Source organism: Mesoplodon mirus, assembly GCF_964341445.2.
Source record: "Mesoplodon mirus genome assembly, chromosome: 3".
Taxonomy (NCBI): domain Eukaryota; kingdom Metazoa; phylum Chordata; class Mammalia; order Artiodactyla; family Ziphiidae; genus Mesoplodon; species Mesoplodon mirus.
The window spans coordinates 184,135,702-184,162,668 of NC_138978.1; positions in this window are offsets into that span (position 1 = coordinate 184,135,702).

Genomic DNA, 26,967 nt, shown 5'->3' on the forward strand with positions numbered 1-26,967 from the left:
TTTCACTCTCATTATAATTTGTAGACAATGGAGAATCACTGAAAACTTTAATCAGAAACAAACACGATCTCATTTGAATTTTAGACCCCTCGGGCTGCAGCAGAGATGGGATTAGAAGAGTAGAAGTCTTGAGCTAAGGGAAACCAACTGGGAGTCTAATTTTAATGAAATTATTTTTAGTTTCATAATATTACAAATTTGGAGAAAAGTATATAGAGAAAATTAGTATAGTAATCCAGGAAGAGAGGACAAGATCCCGATAGCACAATGATGATGAAGAGAAAAAGTCAGATTTTCTGAAGATAGGGTGTCTGTAGAGCTTGGTGGCTGACTAAATGGGGAGGGTGAAGAAAAGAGAGTCAGTGCGGCATGAATTTTAAGCTTTATTCATTCAAAAAGGGTTACTGATTGTCCGTTATTACTATTTGGACTGTATTATTATTATTGTTATTGTCATTAGGCATAAAACTAGGCCCTAGGAACACAATGAAACAACAGACTTGGTACCCACCCTAAGATTTCAGCATGAGTATTTAATGGTGTATTATGTCATTTCCCATTATTGACAGAAATCTCAATCTTTTCTTTCATTCAGAAGATACTTATTTTGAGTACCTACTCAAAGAAAAGAAAGAAAGATCACAGAAAAATGGATAGGATATTTTCTTTGCATTGAAGCATCCCAGTCTAGTTGCTAAACAATCTTTAGTCTTCCTTCAGTAGTTACGATCTGCTTGAATCCTTGTCCCTATTTAGCTATAACCTTCACAGCTGGGGAAAATAACTGCTCCTTTCAAGAACATAAAAGGGAAGTTTGACATAGAAGCAGATTGGGTTATATTTTTTTTCTTTTTTATGACTGAGATGTATTTCATATACCATAAAATCCATTTTTTAAAATATGCAGTTCAGTGCCTTTCGATATTCACAAAGTTGCACAACCATCACTACTAATTCCAGAATATTTTCATCACCCCCAAAAGACACCCTTTACCCATTAGTAGTCACTCCTCTTTCTTCTGTCCTGGTGAACTTAATATCTTAAACTGAACTTGTTTTAGGAATATTAATTAGAGATATCTGTGGGGTATCCAAGTGGAGCCATCTATGAGGTGTTTGGATCTGGAGCTCAGTTGAGAAGTCTGTATTGAAAATGGAGATTTGAGAATCATCAGCAAACAGAAGCTAGTGGAGACCCTGGGAGCAAAGGAGATTTCTCCAAAGGATAGACAAGGATGAGCACTGAATAATACTGACATCCAAGGTTTGAGCAGACCAATGGCAGTGTGGTTTGAGTGGTCCTAACTCTTTCCACCAGTACAAAATTCATCTGGCCATTGACACACATGTGGAACTTGCCATCTATAGAAAGATAGATGTCTGTGATCATTGTTTTTCCAGACTGACAAAATGAACCCATCCAGAGGGTAGTCACTCTTCATGCTCTTCGGGGAATTGTTTTCTGCAAATTATCTGCTATACTCACTTGAGGAAATTCTAAAAATATAAAATCTCTACATTTTTCCTACAAATGAGATTCTAAGTTCCTTGAGGAGACAGACCAGGTCCCACATTTCATTCTGTTCTCAACAACACAGTGCTTATGTAGAGGGAGTGAAAAATAAATGCCTATTGATAAGAAAAAAAATGATCCTATGGGCACTTATGACTAATAAGACATTTAATCTTCATAGTCTTTCATCTAACCATTTATTCATTCAACAGATATTTACTGAGTGCCTACTATGTACTGCTACAATATATGGATTAGGTTAAAATGTAAAAAATTTCTTGGATATTTTCTTATTTTACATTTATATTTTATATTCACATTTCCATTCTGGTTATTAATAAGGCAAAGATAGTTGTTGAATTAATTATAAGAATCAATTTTTAAAGACAAGTATGTTGATTTTTAATGAAACCAGTCAGATATCATCTTTTAAAATGAGTTTTCATCCCTGTTGGCTTATGTGGGTTGTTTTTTTGTTGTTGTTGTATTTTTTTAGCGCATTTGGGTAAGATTGAGTCAAATATTTTAAAGTAATCTCTTCAAAATGAAGAGATGGAACTTTCTTTCACAGGCTTTGTGTTCAATTGGGTTATTTAGTATTTAGTAGGGAGGCATTATATGATGGGTGCTATCAGACCATTTTAAGCTGGAGCCAGTTTTTGTTACTATATATGACAAAACAGATTTTCACAGTGGAATTTGACATATGTAATCAACAAATTGCAATGTTTTGCAAACTTTGGCTTCTAACCTGATTTATGTGTCATTTCACACATCATCACTCTAAAATTCAGCATCAGGACCCAACAGGGCATATTCCGGTGCTCCATTAACATTTATCTTGGAATGAAAACTTGCTGCATACAACCATGTGCTGCAGATATTAATAGACTCCTAAAACCTGCCCCAGAGTGACTTTTAATACACACAGAGAATGGTTCTTTAACTTTCTAGTTAATTTTAATCCTTCCCCCAAATATTTTTTAAAAAATGTTTTTCTCAGCCTAAAACACACTTTAAAAAAAATTTGCAACTGGAGTGTAACAGACAATTAGAATACATTCATTAGGCTGATTTTCTCTACTGTTTGTAAAACACTTAAATGAATATGTAACTGGAGAAATTAAAAAACCACCACCAGATAGAAATTGAGAAGTTAACTTTTAATCCTGAGTTAGAAAAGGTGACTTGCAAACACATATATTTTCAAAGCTTCATCCAACACCTACTGTGTGAAATGTTGAGTCGAATCAGGAATAGGAGCTGAAAAGAGCTAAATCACTTTGCAAAAGTGGCCAATAGGGTGATTAAAAAATAGAGGAGGGGTCTAAGAAAGGAGGAAAAGAATGAGAATATATAAGAGAATGCCAGGCATTGCAACAAGATCACCAAGAGACTATTCATAGTAGGAATTTGTGATATTCAAGTTCTAGTTGGTTGTTTTGCTGGGAGAGAAATCCCTTCATGTCTTCAAACTTCTGTGGAGTCTGAATGCCCCGTGGTACTCCTGTGTTGAATTGAGGATATTTTCTTTAATTTCTTTCATTTCATATTGGAGTTGATGTGATCTGGGAGAGGCACATCCATGTGGGACTGCAACTCGATACACACAACTGTGCTTGGAGCCAGTGGTGGTATCAGGGAAAAAGAGAGAAGTTCCTAAGAGAACTCTGACTATGAAGCACAGCGCCCTCAGTTGCTAACCTGCTAATCTTCAGGGAACCGCTTACCTATTTTATTTATACCCTGTCTCGATCCACAAAAGATTTTAGCCAAGGTGAATTGTCGCACCTCTCATAGCCTCAGTTTTCTCATTGGTAAAATGGCAGTAAGAATACCCAGACCAAAGTATTGTTTTGAGGAGTGGTTTTCAAAACTCATTACCCTTTTCATTTGATCTCCCAAAATAGAGGGGATCTGAATCCACCAATTTTAGGTATGTTATTTAGAAATATTCCAATAATTGATTTTGAATTAGGCTGGACTGTGGGGAATTATCAGATTTCTGAACCCTTGGATATGGCTCTGTGGCTGTAACTCAGTTATTCCTAATGTCACCATTGCTTCTGTTATTTAATATTTTTATGTATTGTTCCCTGGAAGTGTTCTTTAATTAAAAGCTGCTTAGTATACTATTTTTAATTCAGGCTGTATTATTTACTGCGTATTAGCTGTGTGAGGTTATTCAACCAGTCTGTGCTTTAGTTTCCTCATAAGGTTGATATGAGGGTTAAATAACCAGATCTATAAAGTCTGTAAAATAGTAAATATTCTGTTCATATTAGCTTTGGGGAGATCCTTTTTAAAAAATATTAGTAGGCTTTAATTTTTTAGAGCAGCTTTAGGTTCTCGGCAAAACTGAGTTGAAAATAGAGAGTTCCTACATCTTCTCCTCAACCCGCCACTCCCCTGCCACAGCCTTCCCTAATGATCCTGTGTCAGTGTGACACATCTGTAACAATGGACAAACCAACATCAGTATATCATTGTCAGCCAAAGCACACAGCTTACGCTAGGGTTCACTCTCAGTGTTGTACATTCTATAGGTTTTGACAAATGTATAATGATGTATCTACCACCATACTATCATACAGAATAGTTTCCCTGCCCTAAAAACCTTCTGTTCTCCACCATTCATTTTCCCCTTCTCCCACGCCGCTAGCACCTGCTGAGCTTTCACTGTCTCCATAATTTTGCCAACATATTAGCTTTTATTGATAATAATAACAAGTCAGCATTGCACCCTAATAGGAAGTAGGCATTTTGTATAAATTACTGTATTTAATCCTAATCACCGGTTTACAGTGTAGGGATTATTATTCTCATTTTATAGAAGACAAAGTAAGGCTCAGAATTTAAATTCCTATATCCTCCACGTTTTTGTTTATTTATTTATTTAAATTTACTTATTTAATTTATTTTTGGCTGTGTTGGGTCTTCACTGCTGCACATGGGCTTTCTCTAGTTGTGGCGAGCAGGGGCTACTTTTTGTCGCGGTGCAGGGGTTTCTCATTGCGGTGGCTTCTCTTGTTGTGGAGCACGGGCTCTAGGAGCGCAGGCTTCAGTAGCTGTGGCATGCGGGCTCAGTAGTTGTGGCTCGCGGGCTCTAGACCGCAGGCTCAGTAGTTGTGGTGCACGGGCTTAGTTGCTCTGAAGCATGTGGGATCTTCCTGGACCAGGGCTCGAACCCGTGTCCCCTGCATTGGCAGGCAGACTCTTAACCCCTGCGCCACCAGGGAGGCCCCTTCCCTGTGTTTTTTTTTTTTTTTTTTTTTTTTGCGGTATGCGGGCCTCTCACTGTTGTGGCCTCCCCCGTTGCGGAGCACAGGCTCCGGATGTGCAGGCCCAGCGGCCATGGCTCACGGGCCCAGCCGCTCCGCGGCATATGGGATCCTCCCAGACCGGGGCACGAACCCGTATCCCCTGCATCGGCAGGCGGACTCTCAACCACTGCGCCACCAGGGAGGCCCTTCCCTGTGTTTTTAATGCATTAAAATTGTTGCCTTAAAAATGGTTTGGATTTTGATTTATAAAACTATTTGAGATATTGCATTAGCTACTCCAGAATATTTTATATATCCTGCTTTCAATTTTAAAAATCTGTATACTAAAAGAGTATTCACTATCATCATTATATTGAATTACAGTGTCATTATAAACCAGTAGCTATTGATAACATATAGGTATTAGTTCAAGATTTTAGGGTATGCTTACCTGTAGTATTCATGTTAATGTATAAAGTGAAGTAATTCTTTGCAGATAGTTTGTAAAGTATATTCTAAGATACTGTATTGATAGAAACAAATGAATAAAACCCCTCTTGTATTTGTAACTTTATCTGAATTTTTTGATCAAAAGTTTTCATGGTATATTTAGGTATTAAAGTATATAATGGTAATCCTATATCAAATTACTGGATGAATTTACTTCTTTGCCTTATTCAAATTGTTTTATTAGTTCTAATTTTTGATATATTAGCAGGATCACATACTTTGTTTTGTACTTTGGTCACTAATCCCATCATTACTACCTGTTTGAAGCCATCATAAACTACGAATGGATTACAAGTAGAAATACTTTGAGATAGTCTCAATGCAGCCCCGTACTTGACATCCAAACTGCATTATGAGTAAGTAAACTCACTCCTAGGGTCTGCTAAAGAGATACATCAAAAAAATTTATCCATGAACCTAGTGAGTAAGTGAAAATATCTGAGTACACATACTCTACCAACACGCTTGTAAAAGGGGTCACAGCAACTGCTTTTGGGGAAAATGAGCAAGCATCAGATGCTGTGCTTTCAGAATTTTCTAGATGTTTGGACTTTTGGTATACAGAAAACAGGGTCAAGCATTTCTAATTCCTATCTCTGACTCATAAAGCACAAAAATCAAACATTGAGGAAAATTTTTTATAACATTCTTGTGCACAGCAAAGCAGTAGATATTATGAAAGATGTATAGGAAAAGCATATAACTGCTGCTTGCAAAGAACCTACAGTATACTTGAGAAGAAATATACACACACAGAGCCCACATGGGAAAGATTATGGAGCAATATGTGTGTCCTCTGTCCTTTTTCTCCACCAGTTCAATTTCTGCTCATCCTTCAACTCTTTTCTCAACACTGAAGGTCATAGAATCCTCACAATAATCTCTTTATTCAGAATTCCTTATGCACTTAAAGAGAAAGTCCACAACACTCTACATTTTAGCTGCTTACATTACTTTCCAAATATTGCATTTAAATTCCGTTAAGAAACAGAACAAATTGCAAGTCCTAAGAGAATACACATGATTCCTTCTCCCTGGAATGCTCTTGCATGTCGCTTTCTCTGGCTATTCCATATCCTTCCTTTTGCTCTAGCCTTCCCACGCTCCCGTGGGAAACAGTTGGGTTAGATGCTTCTCTGTGCAACACACTTTCCCCTCACTGAAATGTAATGGATTGTTTGTCTCTTCCGGTAAGACTTAACAGTTATTGAGGGCTGGGACTTTGGTTTATTTTCTGATTTATACCCAAGGGTTAGTAGACTACTGAATACAAAGTTGGTGCTCCATAAATATTTGTTAAATTAACAAATAGAATTTGTGGCAGCATTTTATTAAAGGTTGGATTGAGATGGTTGATAAAGAAATGATGGTCAACTATTTTTTTAGAAGTCTTCATTCGATTCCTTTCTTTTTCTCACACCCCATATTTGATCTTTTCTAAATCCTATTTACTCTGCCTTGTATCAAGAATCTTTTTCTCTAGAGTTGCATGGTTTATTTTCTCTGCTTCTTTTCATTTATCTGTATCATTATTTTCTCTGGTAATTTCTCCTGCAGGGCTACGGTTTCTGTTTACCTGACCTGCCATGCTCTCGTTTGCTGTGGCTTCACTGGCAGACTCAACTCTAAATGACATTTTCTTTCCAGTTTCTATGTATCTTACTGGGAGAGAGGGAAAGAGAAGGGAGTGAAAAAGAAAACAAACAGCAAAATCCTATTGGCTCAACTTCAGCTAGATCTTGGTTACCCTCAGGGTCATGTATCTACTTCGAGTCCAATCAGCTGAGGCTAGAGAAAAGCATAATCAGGGCCGCCTAATCCCACCCATAAGGGCTATAGGTTGGAAAGGAATTTCAGAGAAGGCAGCTGAAGGCAATGTTAATCGTTTCTACTATGTCTCTTTAGGTCACTTGATAGAGTCCCCTTATGCATTGAGGATGATGAGTCTTAAAGAAGATGAAACAGGGAAATTTCTCTCTCTCTCTCTCTCTCTCATGCATGCACACACATACCAAAGCAATGGTTTTAAACAACCTTCTGTCTCCTTTTTCTGTTTTCCATAGATTTCACCTTGCCTTAATAATATCATCCCATATGCTTCTAGTTTTATGGTAACGATGAGGAAAAAGAAGGAGAAAAAGGAGATATGAATTCAGATTATTATTACAGTCAAATATTGGAAAACCAGCTGGCAACTTATAATTTACTGCTGTTCATTAATCAGGTACTGCTTAGATCTCAAATATAAGATTTCCTACATGCATGTCCTTGTACAAGGTTAGGAGATGAGCATAATGAAGGTAAACATTCAATGATGATATAACGTTTTGCATTGTCTGGTAAATTAATTTGTGAATATGTTTTAAAACCTCAGAGCTTTTGTTGTTTCTTTCTATGTAGAGCTTTTATTATAAATTTGTGTGTATACCATGAAAGGCAACCAAATACCATAAAAGAAATAATGTTTTGATCTCATCAACCTTGGAGAGTGGATGCAGGGAAAGAGGTTTGGATGTGGGGAGCCAGAAGTAAGAAATAGAGTGATTGAATAAAAGCTGGCACAGGAATATTTTAGGCTCAGGGAGGGAAGCCAGTGATCAGAGGAGAATCAGGCATCTAGAATCTGGTTACAGAGCACAGTTGGGCGAGTAGCAATGCTGAGGGTTAGCACCTGCAAGCGGGAGCTTGGCAAGCATTTTCTGCTTGAAGATGGGACACCTACTCAGATCACATGCAAGTCATGGGTCTGGATGACAGGCAGAAGTGTAGCAGAGACCCTGAAATCTTGTCAAAGTGAGACTGAATTGAGAGGGATTAGGGGACCCAAGTGAAGAGTCTAGCCAGCAAGTAGAGGGCACTAGTGCCAAGGAAAGAATTTCTGGAAAGAGGATTTCTGAACAATGGCTGTAACTGCTCTTGGCATGGGGAATAAGAAACCCAGGGAGGATGAGGATTCCTGGGATGGGGGTGTGGGGGGAGAGATAAATCCAACACCTGTTTATCAGAAAAGACTTAGTCTTGTTTATATCCTGGCATAGATGCTGCAGAAATAGCTAGGAATATAATCTGCCCTGTGATCCCAACAGACTATTACACATGATACAAGAAATATTCAAGAGACAACATATATAGTAATAATTTTATAGAATTACTATCTTTGACTGTAATATATTTTATGGCATCAACTTTGGCAAACATCTTGTTCATTTGAGGAAAGTTATGTAAAAGCTTGTTCAAGTTACAGTGTGAACATTCTTGAGCACAGACTTTCTTCCTTCATATATTCAGAAGTTCGATTAACTTGTGTTAAAATATTGCTCTCTACTTTGCTAGTAAGACGTATTTCCTGCCCTCAAAATGATTGGAACTTAATAAGTTCATCTGATTTTGCTTAATATTAAATTATTAATATATATTTTTACTTAATGGTGAAATTCAATTAAAATTTTCGTATTTTAATTTGAGGAAGAATATTCTCTGGGGAAGAGAAATCTTTAGTATTTACCAAGCCATATACTACGGCTCTTACTAGATCAGATAAATGCCTACAGTTTACACATGGTTAAACATCATGTTCTATTATACTAAATATAAATAAATAATTATACTAATATAAAATATGTTATAAATATATGGATATATTAATTTTAAAGTAATGTCAATGCAATGTTTATATTCTTGGAGTTATAACAGAGGCAAAGTTTTTTTTTAAATGTTAACAACTTTATGATAATAGAATGAATGCATCCTCATTAACAAGCACCATAAGCAACCTGTTTATTTTGCTTATGTGTAGGACCATTTGGATTTAAAACATTCAAAACACCTTAACAGGGTGATAAAATATCTTCATTTTACAGAAGGTTGATTGAGTTCCCTCCTCAAACCGCTAAATGCTTATAATCATATCTTGCAAAGGAATTTCATTTTGTTAAAAAAGCACTAGAAAAAGTGAGTTTAGGCTATGGATTAAAACAATTGGATTGTAATATGGTGTTTACTGAACAATATATATACAATATGCTCTTTTTCAATTGGCACGCTCGAAGCCAATGAGATTGTGATACAAAACAGATATGAAAAAAATAAAACCTAAAGGAAGTGCAATCATCGTGCCTGTTCTAAAGCTCTTTTCAAACCTGGTTGCATTGAGAATTATACTGTTAGCATTAACTACTCTGCTAAATGTAATTTCAGAGCAGCTTGGCTATGCTGGGACCAATAATGTTTCAGCAGATGTTAACAGTGAGGGAATTTAAAGATTACAGAGTTTCATGGGTGTAGTAAAGCTGCAGTGGGAAAAGAAATATTACCGGAGCTGTTATGTTCTGAGTGCATCGCATTTACTGACAAGTAATACATGAATGATAGTGAGGACCAAGGGAATGGAACTTTATACTTACTGGCCAGCAGCATATAAATTCCATAAATTCAACAAAGTTTTATGTATTCTTCATTTCTTTTCAGACTGATCTTCCTCAGAGGGCCTTTGTTTCATGTTAATTCCATCATCAAAGCTTTGTTCAACCATACTGTTCTCTTTAGGAATGTATATCCTCATCCAGGGTTTGCTTCCACACATGCACTATTTTTAAATCTTGGAGTCATGTCCAAGGGAACTTCAGGTAACCTCAATATTTGTTATCATGGGCTCTATCAGCCTACCTCTCCTTATATAAATCTCATCCTTGTTCATTTAAAAGAAATAATGTTCAACTTACTTCTCCTCTTAATGGTCTAAAAGGAACAATACTGTGATCTCTGAATGGGAGAAAACTTGGTTAAGGGCGTTATCTTTCCTTACTTATAATCTGGGGGTGGGGGATAAAAGAGGGAGGAAGTTTCACTCTATTTACCTGGGAACAAGTGGAGAATGGGCACAATAGTTCATACATTCCTTGGTGTGACCTCCAGCCTCTTTAACGGAGCCAGATAATCAGCCAGTAGACAACAAAGAGTTCTTGATGGGCTGAACTTATTGGATCCCAGTAACCCCCTTGGATGGCAGGACAAAGCCAAAGTTAGATTATAAGACGGCGAGAAGCAAGAGTGAAATTAGACTTTTATAATACAACCAAGTCAGCAATAGTTTTCAAAATTTTAGATTGTATTAATGTCAGAAGTTATAAGAGTTGAATTAATAGTGCTTGGTGACTTCCAATAGACATAAAGTTAGCCATGACCAAATCCATTTTTTCTAGACACAAAGAAATAATTTCATATATCTTAGCTTTCACCTCACCTCACTGACCAGACACTAGAGTGGAGTTTTCAGGTAATATGTTCCATATGGATTTTTCCACTTAAAATCCTCAGGCCAGCCATGCCCATGTTAAACCCTCACCTGGCACTTCTACCCTCTTTTTTCTCCTTCACTCATTTGACTCATGTGTGCGTATGTCTTTCTTGATACAAGTCAGCTAGATTGAGAGCATGGATTGTTTTATTTCTTGTGCTTAAACAGTGCTTTGCAATACTTACTATTGCAAACAAATAATAGAAAGAAAGAGAAAAGAAGACATTGCCAAAGATCTTAGCCTTAGCTAACTAGAAAGTACATACATTTCAGAAAACTGTATTAAAAGTATTCTTGAGTTATATGTTGCTGTGTAAACTTGTGTTTCTAAATGTTTATGTACAGTAGTCTGTTGGTGTTTCTATTGACCATAAATATTTCTTAATATTTAAGTAAACCTGTGAGATGAAGAGCTGGAAGGGACATTAATTGGTCACCTGACCATTTAGTTCATCTCGGGTTTTTTGGGGTTTTTTTTTTGTCAGAAGACTGAAAATTTTTTCTTAGAGATTCAAGAAAAGTTTCCTCCGTAACCCTCCCTAACAATGATCATTATACCACTTTCTCATTGGTTATGGCCAAAGGAAAATTGTACTTTCTTAGATATGGAAATGTAGGGAATAGTGACATATTATTGTAGGTGCTAGTCTCCTTTTTATTTGAAAGATTAGACAAATGGCTTTTCTAAGTCCACATTACTGGTGACTTTTACAAACTGTGAGGGGTCTGAGATTTTCCCTATTTGAAAGCTGAGAAGTTAGCCTGCTCCTGGATGCTAGCGGAAGATACAGGCTCCTAGATCAGAGGCAAAGTGTTGTATTACCTATTGCAAAAGCAATAATCAGAGTATCAGCATCTGCTCCAGTTTCCCAAGTCCCAGTTCTCACAAGGCAATATGAAGAGGGCATGTGGCCCCTGTACACACAGTGGGTTATGTTATGGGAGAAGAATCCTGAGCTGCAAACCTGCCTTTTGTTTCTGAGGGAGACCCCATCTCTCTCTACCAAAGCTGTTTGCTGTACAGACAACGTGAAAAGACAGACTGGAGCAAAAGCAGAGAATGCCTCTGCTTTCAAGATGTATAGACATGTGAAAACTCATGGAGAAGTGTCTCCCAACAGCGATCATCTAGAAGGGTCAAGTTGTTAACCTAGGAAGCAGTTTCATTGAAACATCACTTTCAGACTCACATGGGTAGGTCCCCTGTAGCACTGGGCTGTGTGCAAGGTAAGATGGCAGCCCAGTTCTCTGGGGCTTCATCACTCTTGCATGGACACTAAGACAGATCTTCTTTCAAACAAATTCTTAGTCCATCGCGGGATGTATAAAGGGTAGAAGTTATGCGCTATTGAAATCTAAGTGGTGAAAGCAGTTTTAATTTTCTTGCTGGCGCTATTATCTTTTAAGCCCTAATAATCTCTCTCATGCACAGGCCTTGAGCTTATAAATCTGTACCAGTTCAATTAGCAATGCAGTAGAACTTTTCCTCGACAGTGCAAGGCGCTGATAAAAGCAAACAATACAATTCTAACATGCCGCTTATTAAGAAGGAAGACACCCACACAGCCGACGACAGACTGAAAGCCTTTTTATTTTGATGGTACTATTTCACTGTCTATCATAAACTTAGCAAAGCAGGCTTTCTCTATCCTGCTCTCCTTTTATTGGATATAAATCACCCCTGACAGGACGTTTTATGCCTAAATCCGTTTACTGTCCTTGTTGGTAGTCTTTAAATTAATATTTATAAGCTGCAAGAGGCCTAAAAGGATGTAGCAGGAAAATAGCTAAATGCTTCAGTTGGGCTTGAACTGATTTCCATCCTTGACCATTGACATTTTTTAATTACTCCTGACCCGGGCAGCCATTATCAATGCCATCCCTATATACCAACAAATCACTGGCTTTGGTGGAATTGTGGTGGACAAACTAGGAGTTCAGAAGGGTTTTGCCTCTGGGCTACCTGTGATTTTTGAAAAGCTTTAGGAGGCAAGGTTAGAGAGAGAAGAAAAGAGAAAGGAGAGTACAGATGAGTTACGCAGTGGCTAAAAAAACATGGCTTAGTAAGAATTGTTCAAGTTGAAATTGTGTAATGATGGATCTTTTAAAATCCCATAAAAATGCATAGCTTATCCTAAAGTTACCTCCAGATCAAACATCAAGCTCAATTCATTATGGAATTTTAATGTACAGCACTTGCCTCACACCATGGAGCAGACAATGTTGATTCTACAACTCTTCTTCATGGCTGCTTTGTGTTAGCTGCTCCTATTACACTATCTTATTGTGTCCACCACTGTTTTGTTCAAGGGTCTACACTACTCTTCCTTTGCCTTGCTATGTGCTGCAGGCAGGCTGGCCCCAGCCCCATGGGGTGACTCTTAAATAGTTTGAGTCAAGCATGGTGCAGGCGTGGCAATGTGACCCAATACTGGTCGATGTGACAAGAGGGAAAGTTGAGTAGGAGCTTCTGGAAAATGTATCTGCACTTTCAAGAAACAGAATGAAGAATAGCCCTTTTTTATTCTTGTCACATCTGGAACTAATATGGCCTTCCTGTGAGTCTGAAGAGAACCTACTGGATGTCAGATCCAACACATAGAGGAGGACAGATCCAATGGATCCAAAGCAGAGCTGAAGCCCTGACTCACCACTTCTGAATATTGCCCTATCTATGTGCTTCTTGTTCCTAAGGTAATATAATCTGATATTCTTTAAGCCAATGAAGGTCAACAGTTTCTGGCACTTGCTTCCAAAGTTATCCACTTTCTTTACATCAAGATATATGGTATTACCTAGTATATTGAGATCTTTAGGAAGTTTAAAAACAAAGCATTAGGGACTTCCCTGGTGGCACCGTGGTTAAGAATCCACCTGCCAATGCTGGGGACAGGGGTTCAAGCCCCGGTCCAGGAGGATCCCACATGCCGCGGAGCAACTAAGCCTGTGCGCCACAACTACCAAGCCCACGTGCTGCAACTACTGAAGTCCACACGCCTAGAGCCCATGCTCCGCAACAAGAGAAGCCACGGCAATGAGAAGCCCACGCACCACACCAAAGCGTAGCCCCCGCTTGCCCCAACTAGAGAAAGCCCACACGCAGCAACGAAGACGCACTGCAGCCCCCCAAAAAACAACCAACAAAAAACCACAAAGCATTAAAACAAGATAAGCATATTCAGTTCTCTGTGAGTCGTTACTTTTTCTTCCCTAAAATAATTTTCTGTGAGTTGCAACTCTCTAGGAGGGCTTATACCTTAGAAATCTGCTCTTCCTCCTCTATAATTTCCTTTGCAGGATTATATATATCCTTGTGAATGTTGTTACATATGCGTATTTCTTCCAAGTGTCCCCATTCAGCTCTGTCTTGCTACTCTGCAGTCCTCTTTCGCAGCTGCTCAAAGGGCATTGAACTCAGGGCTCAAACACACCAAGGTATTATCTTTTTCCAAACAAATCTTGTGTCTTTATTTTTCCCATCTCTGCCGATGGCACTAATCATCCATTTCATACTTCCCCTAGGAGCTGTCCTTGCTGTCTCCCGTCCAGTTACCTAATGCAACCAATACTTCCTTTATGGTATCTCCCTTGTATCAGTCAGGAATTTGGGCTGCAAGCAAGAGAAAAGAAATCTGACAATATCTTTCAAAATGCGAATCAGTTGAAAGGATATTGGTGGCTCCAAGAACCAATAGATGGTTTACAGAGTAAGCAAGAGGCAAGGGGGCTGGGAGCCCAAGCACAGGAAGGGTCAGGTCTCTTCTCCTTCACTCTACTTCCATTGCAATGCTCTCGCCTTCAACTTGCTCCCCATTCAAGATTCAGAGTCTCAGGAGAGAATGTCACATTTGTCAAACTGAAGTCTCATGCCCCTCCTGCCTTCCCGCTCCTCCCATACAGTGGAAAAAGGGAGAACCTGGCACCTTTTGGTTCCACCGTGGGAGATGGAGAGATGGACATTAACTCACCAAAACCTCACAAAATAGGTGATTCCCTCAAAAGGGGGATCAAAAACCCATAGAAGGGAGTGAGCACAAAGGGATAAATTCTCAACAGCCAAAGCCCAACTAATGTCTACTAACCATAAATTTTATCTTTCTCTCAATTTTCCCAACTCAGCTCTCATTCAGATCCCTGCCCCTTGTGTCTTTGTTGCTGAGTTAGACACGTAGCTGGTCTTTCCATTGAATAGAACTGTCCACTCTCCATGCCCACTTTAATCATGTTCAGCTCCTAGAATTAGTGGCCTCAAATACGGCCCCTATTTGGAGATTTTCCTCCTCAAGGACCTCTCTTTCTGAGTCTGAGTAGTGCATCACCACTTCTCAAGTCCTCCTTGTTTTATCCTCCACGTGACCCTTCAAAATTTTCCCAATTTTTCTTATTGCTTTTATGTCTGTATTATTCACTCTCAGTCCATTTTGCTTATGTCTTCTTTTGCTCCTGCACTTTCTTTTTCTCTTAAACACATGCAAAAGTATCCCTTAATCCATTTGCAGCAACATGGATGGACCTAGAGATTGTCATACTGAATGAAGTAAGTCAGACAGAGAAAGAGAAATATATGATATCCCTTATATGTGGAGTCTAAAAAGAAATGATACAAATGAACTCATTTACAAAACAGAAACACACTCATAGACTTACAGAACAAACTTATGGTTACCAAGGGCAAAGGGTGGGGGAAAGCGAGAGTTAGGGAGTTTGGGATCGACATGTACACTCTGCTATATTTAAGATGGATAACCAACAAGGACCTACTGTATAGCACAGGGAACTCTGCTCAATGTTATGTGGCAGCCTGGGTGGGAGGGCAGTTTTGGGGGAGAGTGGATACATGTATATGTATGGCTGAGTCACTTTGCTGTACACCTGAAACTATCACAACATTGTGTTTTGTTTGTTTTTAAAAGCTTTTTGAAATTATTTATTTATTTATTTTTGGCGGCGTTGGGTCTTCGTTGCTGTGAGTGGACCTCCTCTAGTTGTGGTGAGCGAGGGCTGCTCTTTGTTGTGGTGTGCAGGCTTCTCATTGTGGTGGCTTCTCTTGTTGCAGAGCACGTGGGCTTTGGTAGTTATAAAAACATTGTTAATTGGCTATACCCCAATATAAAATTCAAAGTTTAACAAAAGTATTCCTTAATCAATCAATCAATCAATCACTGCTTTCAGGATTGTTTCTTACCATCTATATGGGACTTTCTCATACCCAGTATCCCTTAATGCTTATGTATGAAGTTGATTGGTGAGCAGATCAGTTAACTATGCAACGTGATTTAGACAGAAAACTGTGCAAGAGCAGGAATTGTGCCGGACTTCCTGTTGAAGGCTAAGCATATGGCAGGATCTGGCAGACAGAAGATGTTCAATAAATGTTTGTTATCCTATTTATCTCCACTCCAAGTGCCTGCCTCTTTTGAGGCAACCATGTTCATTTTGGTCATCAAGCAAAAGGGAGCTGGGGTCTCCATGTTCAGCATATTTTCAAAGAATGACCCATTTTTAGCAAGGACTTCCATCCTTGCCTTGTGGAATGGTGTTCCAAGATGCAGAGTCTCTCTGGGTGGGGATTTTAGAGAATGGCCCTTATGTCTTCTTCTTGGGTTGGGGAAGGATTGTTGCCTGTCTGGGGGAAGAGATCTGTGGGTTGAATTGCTCCTTAGGGAAATTTTCAACAAATTCTCTTTTTATTGCCCCCATCTAGCACTCCTGACTCTGAGTTACTTGTTACCTCTAATTCTTGGGGTAGGGTTTTCAGGTAAAATCAGACATTGTCTTAGCTGTCCTTATGACAGGCTCAGGCTTCAGCTTTCTGGGGTCTGACAAGTCAATGGCCACTTCATCCATTTTCCAGTTTCCAAAATGTTGATTCCCGTTTCCTCCTCAACCTTCTCTCTCATTTTCTTTGTCTGTGCAGATTTATGTCTTTTTTCTTTCTTCATTGTCACTTTGGTATAGTTTCAGAAGGAAGCTAAAATAAACAGGTGTTTTTATATAATAGATCTTATTTTATTTCATATTTGACTTGGAAAACATAGGAACTAAATCTGCTAAGTAATATGCATCCTCCTTCTGGGTAATGTTGTTTTTTGTCAAATGCAAACTGTGATGTGAAATAATGAGATTGGCTTTCTGATGTGGTTCATAATCCACCTCCAAAGGCAATTTTTAAAAAATCAGTGTCAAAATATTTTGAGCAATGGCTGCCTGCTTAGGATAAGCGTCTAACCTCCAAGGGGACTGCTTTGTAGGGGACAACACTCCTCTAGAAATTTTAATTCTGGTTTTGTCTAAAAGTCTATTTTTTCCCTTGCTCAGGAGCCCAGGGGTGAGTTCCTCGGTGGTACAGTTCACCCGTCGGAGGTCAGACCCTAGGAGGAAGCTCTTGCAGGTCCTGTAAGTTGACTCAAGACAATTTGGCTGGACAATCCTGGGGCCTTCAGTACCTGGAGCATGGTCTAGAGGGAGGGGCGTGGATACCTCACCTGGGGCAGGGGGTGGCCAAAGCAGGAAGGAAGGAGCCTTTCACCCAAACCCTGGGGTGGTTCTGCTCCTCCATGCCTGGAGCAGCATGTGACAGTACTAAGCATTTCAGTGGATGTGATAAAAATGAGATGCAATCTGATTTCTCTTGCAACATGATTTCAAAGCCTTGGAGTATGATCCTTAGTGAGGCACGTATTGTTTTAATCTTTATAGAGAGAGAAACACAGAAAGACAGAAAGACCAGGGGCTGGCTCCAGCTCATACAGGCATGTCACTAGGCAAACTCCCTGGCTCTTTGGACCTTTATTTAGCATGCCGAGGCAGCCAGATAGCTCAGAATGCTCTGAAAAACAGTTTAGGGCTTCTGTGGTGGTGCAGTGGTTAAGAATCCGCCTGCCAAGGTAGGGGACACGGGTTCAAGCCCTGGTCCAAGAGGATCCCACATGCCGCGGGGCAACTAAGCCCATGCACCAAAACTACTAAGCCTGCACTCTAGAGCCCACGAGCCACAACTACTGAATCCGCGAGCCACAACTACTGAAGCCTGCGTGCCTAGAGCCTGTGCTCCGCAACAAGAGAAGCCACTGCAGTGAGAAGCCCACACACCGCAACGAAGAGTTGCCCTCACTCGCCGCAACTAGAGAAAGCCCGCACGCAGCAACAAAGACCCAATGCAGCCAAAAAGTAATTAATTAATTAATTAATTAATTAAAAAAAATAAAAAACAGTTTAGTCAGATTCTTGAGAAAGGCCCTGCATGACTTGAACCTGTGTGGAAAAATTCTGACAGTAAACACACCTATAAGTTCTGATGAATGTGGATTGGTTTCAGAACACCCAGCCTCTGTAAGAACTTGGAAGCTTTTTCAGACTCAGTTCAGCTTATTTTACATTTCTGCAGCATATAAATTCCAGCCAGAGGCAGCATTAAGCAAGTCTTGCCTCCTGAGGAGAGAAGGATTAGAAGAGTCTGCTCAGTCCAGGGCTCTAGCTGAAGGACTGTATTACCCGGCTTCGGAGTGAGTACAGATAAACTTCTGCCTGGTGGTGGCCCACCGGCTACTCGGTCAACAGCCATAAGACTGTCCCTGGGGGCCCTGTGTGGTGGCACACTCAAGGGAAATGAAAGGCTTTTTGTTATTCTCTAACTCAACTCCTGGAGAGGGTCCCCCTCATTGATGTCAGCTCACTTCACATCTAAGTTTTATTCTCAGCTGCAATCTTTCCCCACACATTTCTCTAGGTGTTACTCTAGGCAAAGCTGGGGGGAGGAGGATCCAAAACAGCAACAATGAAACACCTCTGCAGAGCAACACAGAGACAAGACAGCATGGACACAGGGTCACTGCCCCAGAGAAAGTGTACCATATTCTAGGACTGGGTACTTACTCAGAGACCAGGCATTACATGTTGGGCTTCCTGATGGAAGCAACTTGGGTGCATTATTTAGGGCTTTGGCATCACATTGACTCCGATTCCATCCTGAGTCTTCCCTTCACTAGCTGATGCCTTTGGGAAAAATACCTAAACTCCCAAAGCTTCTATCTCCTCTTCTGTAAAATGCCAAGTATAGATACCTTCATAGCAGTGTTCTCTTTTTTTTTCAATTTCTTAAAATTTATTATTAGTAGTATTTTTTGGCCATGCTGGGTGGCTCATGGGATCTTAGTTCCCTGACCAGAGATCGAACTGGTGCCCTCGGCAGTGAAACTGTGGAGTCCTAACCAGTAGACGGTTAAGTACACAACAAGATAATAAATGAATTCTTTAAGAGGAGGGCATTTCACCTGTTTGTTTACTGCTTATAATCTCAACACTTAGAACAGTGACTGGTACATAGCAAGTGCTCAACAAGTATTTATTCAATAAATGAACATAGAAGAGTAACTAGCAGTCATTGGTAAATAATAAAGAAGTTCTTTATCTGACTTCTATTTGAAGTTTATGAGGCCACTATTGTGTGTGTTTATAGAACCCTCATAGATCAGTACCTTGCATATTTTAAGAATTCAGTCATTCCTCTTTCCTGCAAATGATAACATCAAGGTTCAATAGAGTTGAAAGTCCAGTTGAATTTTAATATAGCACAATTTTCATTTGCACTGTGATTTTTAGGTCTGTCGCAGACATCACGGAGAGCTTTTTGAGCAATTTCATCAGCATTGCCTGTGACTTGTATATTGCAGTAAATGAAAGACGGTGAATTACATTACAGTCCGCTTCGTGGTGCGATGGAAAAAGCATGCGCTTTAGTCTCTGACAACTGGATCCCACTGGCTGTATCACTTGGGGCCCGTGTGATGTTAAGAAGTCACTTAGCCTCTCTCTTAGTCTCACTTTTTAAACGTGTAAAATGAGAATAATAGTACTCATCTTGCATAGCTCCCAGAATCACTGGGAAGAAAGAATGAAATATGTGGAACGTAAGCTAATATTCTCATCATCTCTCCTACTGGGTAGGAGTGGTGTAAAGTGTAGATGAAGGTCAGTGTGATCTACAGTTGGGGAAGGGAGAACACTGAAGACCCTTTTCATAAGGAAGGAAGCCTGGTGACCGGTGTTGAGAGGTGGCTTTAGGGCAAGGACCTTTTAAGCAGTTGTCAAAAAAGGAGGCAAGGTCTGAGGCTGTCCAGAAGGCAGAAAAGCAAATTATCGATGACACGCTATGGAAACAACTGCAAATATGGCCTTTGCCGTGTGGGGTGACCAGGACTCCCTGGTCGTGTTCCCCCAGTCCTCATGCCAGTGACTTCACGTAATCACCGCTGGACAGCCTCCTCTCTGTGTTGTCACTACAAGGCTTAACATTTATTTAGCACCTACTGGTAGCAGGTGCTGTATTAGATTGCTGGGGCTGCAGTAGCAATGTACCACAGGCAGGGTGGCTGAAACAACAGAAATTTATTTTCTCGCAATTCTGGACCCTAGAAGTCGAGGTCAAGGATTTGGCAGGTCTCGCTCTTTGTCTTTTAGATGACTGTGTTCTCCTCTCTCTGTCTTCACGCGGTCTTTCCTTTGCAAGTGTCTGTACCCTAATTTCCTCTGCTTATAAGGACACTATTTGTCTTGGATGAGGGCCCACCCAAATGAACTCAGTTCAACTTAAGTACCTCTTTAAAAAACCTTATCTCCAAATACAGTCACATTCTGAGGGTTAGAACTTCAACATATGAGTTTGGTGAGTGGGGAAAAATTCAGCCTGTAATATTGTGATTTAGATAAGAAATACGTATTTGTTCTTTACCCCTGTTTCTGGGACAGAGCTCCTAAAACACTGGGAATTTCCTAAACGATGAGAACAATTAAAATATCTTTTGTCATGTTAATGAGGTGACTAGTGCAATGCTCCTAGGTCACCTAAGGATAGGGGCTGGTTACCAGAGGAACCAACCATGTGATGAGAAGGCTGGAACTTTCAGCCCTCCCTCTGCCTTCCCTCCCACCCCCAGGGAAGGGAAAGGCTCTAGAGATTGAGTTCAATCCCCTTTGGCTGATGATTTAATCAGTCATGCTTATGTAATGAAGCCTCCCTAAAACCCCCAAAGAACGGGGTTCAGAGAGCTTCCGGGTTGGTGAATACTTGGAGATGTGGGGAAGAGTGGTGTGCTCAGAGATGGCATGGAAACTCCCCACCCTTTCCCATACCTTGCCCTATGCATCTCTTCCATCCAGCTGTTCCTGAGTTATATCCTTTTAAAATAAACTGGTGATCTAGTAAGTAAAATGTTTCTCTGAGTTCTGTGAGGCATTCCAGCAAATTAATCAAACCCCAAAGAGGGGGTAGTTGGAACCTCTTGTCTCTAACCTATGGGTCAGAAGCACGGGTGATAACGTGCGTGGGCTTTGTAACTGGCCTCTAAAGAAGGAGCAGTGGGGAGGGGCTCTGAGCCTTTACCCTGTGGAATCTGATGCCATCTCTGGGTAAAAAGTGTTAGAATTGAGTTGAATTGTTGGATACCCAGCTGGTGTCCAAGATTTGCTTGGTGGTACAGGACGGGGGGAACACCCCAAAACACACCTCCCATACACTGGAACTGGTGACCAGAACTTTTACAGCCCATATAGAGGGCTTTACCCAATGTTCCAAGATCAACTTTCTTTATCTCAATTTAAAAATTTGGGAACGGGAGGATGAATCAATTGCCCAAAGTTGCACACAGTTTCTAAATGCTGAATTTAAATTCAAGTTGCATGGACTCCACTGCTTCACGCTGGTAACCAACTAAGAGAGTCTCCATTGCATTCAAGGCACTGACTGTATAGATTGAAGACCACTAGATATAAATAATGACTCCTAAGACTTCCTATTTGCATTTTCAAGCAACTGCTCTGATTTCTGAGCTAGGCAGGATTAGAATCTTGTCACCAATATCTTTTCCTGCAAATCTCTGCCCTGCTCATGGATATGGTCACTCTATCTTAACCTCTTCTTCTGGCCCCCACCCTTTACCCCAAATTTCCCATTATCTTAGCAAAGACAAATTGGAATCTTTTTTATGGTCAGTGCTTTTAAGGAAAGTATTCCATTTATCTCTTGTATGAATCCATTTCTCTCTTGTATGAACCCATTTCTATTCCTGTTCTTCCTTTATTTTAAGGGACATGGAAACTGTATTGCTCACAATGTCCTCTCTTCTGGTGCAAGTTTGATAGTTTTCTTTCATTATCATTTATATACTGTACTTAGCAGAGCCAAAAATACACAAAGACCAAGGCTAGACTTGTAACACCCATTAACATGAATACTAACATTGGACAAATAAGAGGCAGTAAATGAATGTCAGTGAGCTATAAAATACATGATAGTGAAACAGTCCTTTCAGCCACATTTTATAGACAGAAGCTGGCCACCAGAAGATGTATAGGCCTAATAAATCAATGGGAAGGAATTTCAAATGGATAAATCAATACTTAAGCAGTCAGAGAATCCTACAGGTGTATGACAATGACCCACTGGGATCTTTAAACCTCAGCCAGAAGGTTTAGTCAAGATAGTCTATAATGATAGATTAACTGAAATGATAAATACCTCTGTGGAGGAAGCTTGTATTGTTTGCATTTTTCTCCAAACCACCCTTTACACAATGGCAATATAAACTGAGTTTTTAAAATATGAAAGAAAGGTTTCCTAAGAGAGTACAGCTGTAAATCCATACACCTGGGGCGGGTCGCCAAGGAATAAGGACATTTGCATAAGTACGTTCAGGTGTGACTAGTTCTCTACAAAATTAGGCCAGTTAGCATTTGCATTTTACAGATGTGCAATCATGTACTGGCCATGGCTGAGAACGAATACTAATCCCTTCTTTCTGGAATATACCATGGCAACATATGTAAAAATACTAATAGCATTTCACTGGCTATTTTATCTCTAGGAAGCTAACCTAAGAAAGCAATGTGATGTTGATAAAGATGTTCACTTCATTGTTATTTATAATGTAAAGAATCAGAATATCTTCCTAAATGTCCATCGGTAAGAGAGTACTTAACAATGATACATCCATAAAAAATATTAATATGCATATAGTAAAGAGATATTGTCAAGTAAATTTAATATATGAGAAAATGCTTACAATTTAAAGAAAGAATTAAAAATAGGCTATGAGACTATATTTTATACATGATATGATCATAATTATGTTTTTAAATTATTAGAAGATACATCAATTAAAATATAATCCTTGAGTTGTCTGTCTTCATATTTTCCTATATTTTTCCAAGTTTTTTTATAAGAATCTGAATTATTTTCATAATCAGAAAAAAACCTTATTTTAGTTCTTTTCCATTGATCTCTTAATTCCACTTCAGAGACTCTATCTTAAAGATATACTCCAAAATATTTTTTAAAAACCATTAAATCAAAAAACATGATTGCCAATGTGAAAAAATAAAAACTTCCTAAATGTCTGACAGTAGGTTGAGTAAAAAGATTATAATATAGTTACATGATAAGATATTAGAAAGCCACTAAAATTACAATTTTTGAGCTTTTGACAATACAAACCATATATATTAATGTTAAGTAAACAATTACTATATAATATTGTATATATGGTATAAATAGTCATAATTGTAATAACAAATGTTCCAAAATGCTAACTGTGGTTTAATCTTTGAATGGTAAAACTATCAAGGTATATTTATTTTTATTACTTTATTTTTCAAATGTTCAAACACAAACGTATCTAACATTTATAACTGGATACTAATAAATGAACTTTTATCATTTAAAAACCTTTCTTTGGGTATTAGTCCACTGTTTGGCCTTGTCTTTCCTGCATAAATCACACCGGTAATGTACTCTCCAAGACTTACATTTCATTGAAAATGATAAAAACTTAAAGACAATTGTGATGCAGTCTGATTGTAGAAAACTTCTAGATTTTCATAATTTTCCCCACTCTTTTAATGTTATCTTTCCTCCTTTTTAATCTACATTTTTTGTGACTTGCCTTCATTAAGTCTTCTAAAGAATTAACTTAGTTTTTTTTTAAGAAAGAACTCTTTCTGTCACTAATATTTAATCCATTTTCATAATACTTAATTACTTTCTGTTGATAACGTCAAGTTCAACTTGTATAACGCAGGTTTGGGAACAGACACAACTAACTCTTGGTAAGCATCTGACTCAGCTGGGAAGTGAAGATGCCGTGACATATCAGAGAGTAGCTCAAGCCTTTATGGAGATCAGGTTCAGTGGGCAACAGTATGTTTACAGGGAAGCAGGGAGCATGAATTAAATTGGCCACTGAAGTGGCATGCTCATTGAATGTTTAGTCCCAGTGCTAGATACTATATGATAGGATACTATATGATATTATACTATGTATTAATACTATAGATACTATAAAGATGGCTAAGACTCATGCACTGTTTAGTTAGCATCCCCCATTGACACCTGAGGTCAGGCTGAAGCCCCTTCATTTGCTCACTCCTATGATTGAGCAACATATGTGAGCCTCCTCTGAGACTATTTTAAATTTAAGAATGAAATTGGAAATAAATGTAGAGATGCTCACCTAATTAGTCATTAGAGAAATACAAATTAAAACCCAGTGAGATACCACTACCCACCTGTTAAGATAATTACATTTTTTAAAAACCTGATAATATCAAATGCTGGTGAGGATATGTAACTACTGGAATTTTCATACATTGCTAGTGGGAATGCAAAATGGTACAGCTGCTTTGGAAAACAGTTGGCAGTTTTATACAAAATTAAACATATACTTACTATATGACTCAGCAAGTCCACTCCTAGGTATTTTACGAAGAGAAATAGAAATGTAAGTCTATATGAAAATATGTATTTAAATATTTGTAGTGACTTTATTCATAGCAGTCCCAAATCAACACAATTATCCATCATCTGTGAGTGGATAAACAAGCTGTGGTATATCCATACAAGAGAATACTACTCGGATCTTAAAAGGAAAGAATTACTGATACATGAATATCAAATGAGTTATACTAAGTGAAGGAAGCCAGACTCAAGTAAGGGCCGACTTATGTGACATTCTAGAAGAGGTGAACCATCAAAACATTAATCTGGTTTCCTGGGGTTTCAACAGGAGATGGAAGAAGAGACAGACAGAGACAGAGACAGAGAGACAGAGAGACAGAGAAGGAGAGGGAGAGAGAGGAGGGGGAGAGAGATCTGAATTGGTATCCCATTAATTGCAGCAATTTTTCTACTTCAGGTTCATCTATCAATAAAATTATGCTTAAGTCTAAACTCTACATCCATTTTAGAGTCCTAAATGAGCCTCAAGGGAATATGGGAAGCATACTTGTTTTATAACCAGGGAGGCTGAGTTACACTTCATCCAAGAAGCTATGGTAGGATGTAGCTTTAATCTCTTTTTTAGGGGAGAAATTAATGGCCTCATCTTTTAGAGCGTGAATAACTAAGAAGGTTTTGAATTTCTAGGCTCTTTGGTGGGTTGGGTCTGATAGGTTAAATACTGACTAAATAAAGGGTAAAAGTTACAGAGTTACTAATAGGCTGATTAAAGACTCCATGGTTACTAAATAAATTTAATTTTGCCAGGCGAATTTTAGACATATATTTTATTACTAGACAAGTAACTAATACTAGTATTTTAACTTTTTTTTTAAACTCAAAAAGTGTAATTACTAAAGTCATCCTGAATGTATTCTCACTGTAAAAAAAAATCTAAAGATGTAGAGATCACCTTCTCAACCTCACCCCACCAACTGAGTCTGGTTTGCAGAGGCTACCATTGTTAGCAGGTGATCGTGTATTGTTCTAGGTTGCCCTTTGCGTTTTCAAATACATGTTTGTATTTGTGAGTGCATTATTTAATATTTATGTACCCTTTTACTTATTTTTACATAAATGTACACATTTATATAAATGCATATGTAAGTCTGTTTTGTTTATGTCTCTTAATATTGATGATATTAAGCAGGATGCATTGTTACCCAACACACTTGTAACTGTTGAAGATGTGATGTATTTCTGTCACTGTACATAGATTTCTCCCATTCTTTTAAACTATGTATAGTTTTTTATAGTGTGGTTATATTATAATTTTTATTTGTAAGTTACTAGTTTTATCTGAAAAATTAGTATGTGAACATGATAAAACAAATTTCAAACAGTACAAAATGTAAGTGATGGAAAGGGAGTCTTCCTCTCACTCCAGACCCTGATAGATTTATAGTCTTCTTATCAGATCGCTGTGTAAACATGCAAAGGCATCCCATGAATATATAATAATATATAAACATATATAAACATATATACACACATATATGGATGTGATAGGCTTTATATATAGCATTGTATCCGCAGTATATTTCCTTTTCTGTGAAAAATACTTGTGTGTGTATATGTATGTATAGTGTGTAGGGTACCACATATATTATATAAATATATAGTTTATTGTATAAATATAACAAAGATTATATATAATCCTTTTGAAAACTAGAGTATACACTATACCCTCTGAACTTTGCTTTCATTAGTAATGTATCTTGCAACTTGTTCGATATTAGCACACATAGATACACTCATTCTTTCATACAACTACATAATATTTTCATACAGACATATCAACATTTATTCTATTCTCTTCCAATGAATGGACATATGTGGTGTTCCCCATCTTCTTCTATAACATGTAACATTCCAGTGATTTTTTTTGAAATTACAATGTTGCATATGTGAATAACAATTCCTAGAGGGGCCATAATTTATGTACCCATTCTCCTACTGACATTTGGTTAATTCCAATATTTTATTATAAAAGTGCTCCAGCATACATCCCTCCACATAGTTCTTAGTGTATATGTATGACTATTGCTTTAGGGAAAATATCAGAGTTGGAATTGTGGAAGCTTCATTAAAATTTAATTTAAATAGGTACTTTCAATTTGTCCTCCAAAAAAACTCTATTGCTCCCACCAAAAGAAAATGAACAAGCTTTACCCATACACTTGCCATCACATAAAATATTTTTTGATAACTTGATGAATGGAAAAAAATGATCTTTAATGATAAGTTTCATTTTAATCTTCCTAACTTCTGATGCGTTTGAACATGTTTTCATGTGTTTATGTTATTTGGAATTTTATTTTCTGTAAGTCATTTGTTCCTGTACTGAGACTAAGTTTTACTGAGTTGTTTGCTTTTTGTTGCTACATAGAAATTCTTCACATATTTTGGATATTGTTACTCTGTATTCTATGTACATTGTAAATATGTTTTCCCAGCTTTGCTATGATTTCTTTTAACACAGAGATTTAAAAATTTTGATTTAGTCAAATTCACTCACTTTTTCCTATATAGATTTTTATTTTATGTCTTGTTTAAGAATGTCTTCTGTACATTCTCCTCCTTTATTTACTTCTAACACTTTTCTTTTTAACTGTTA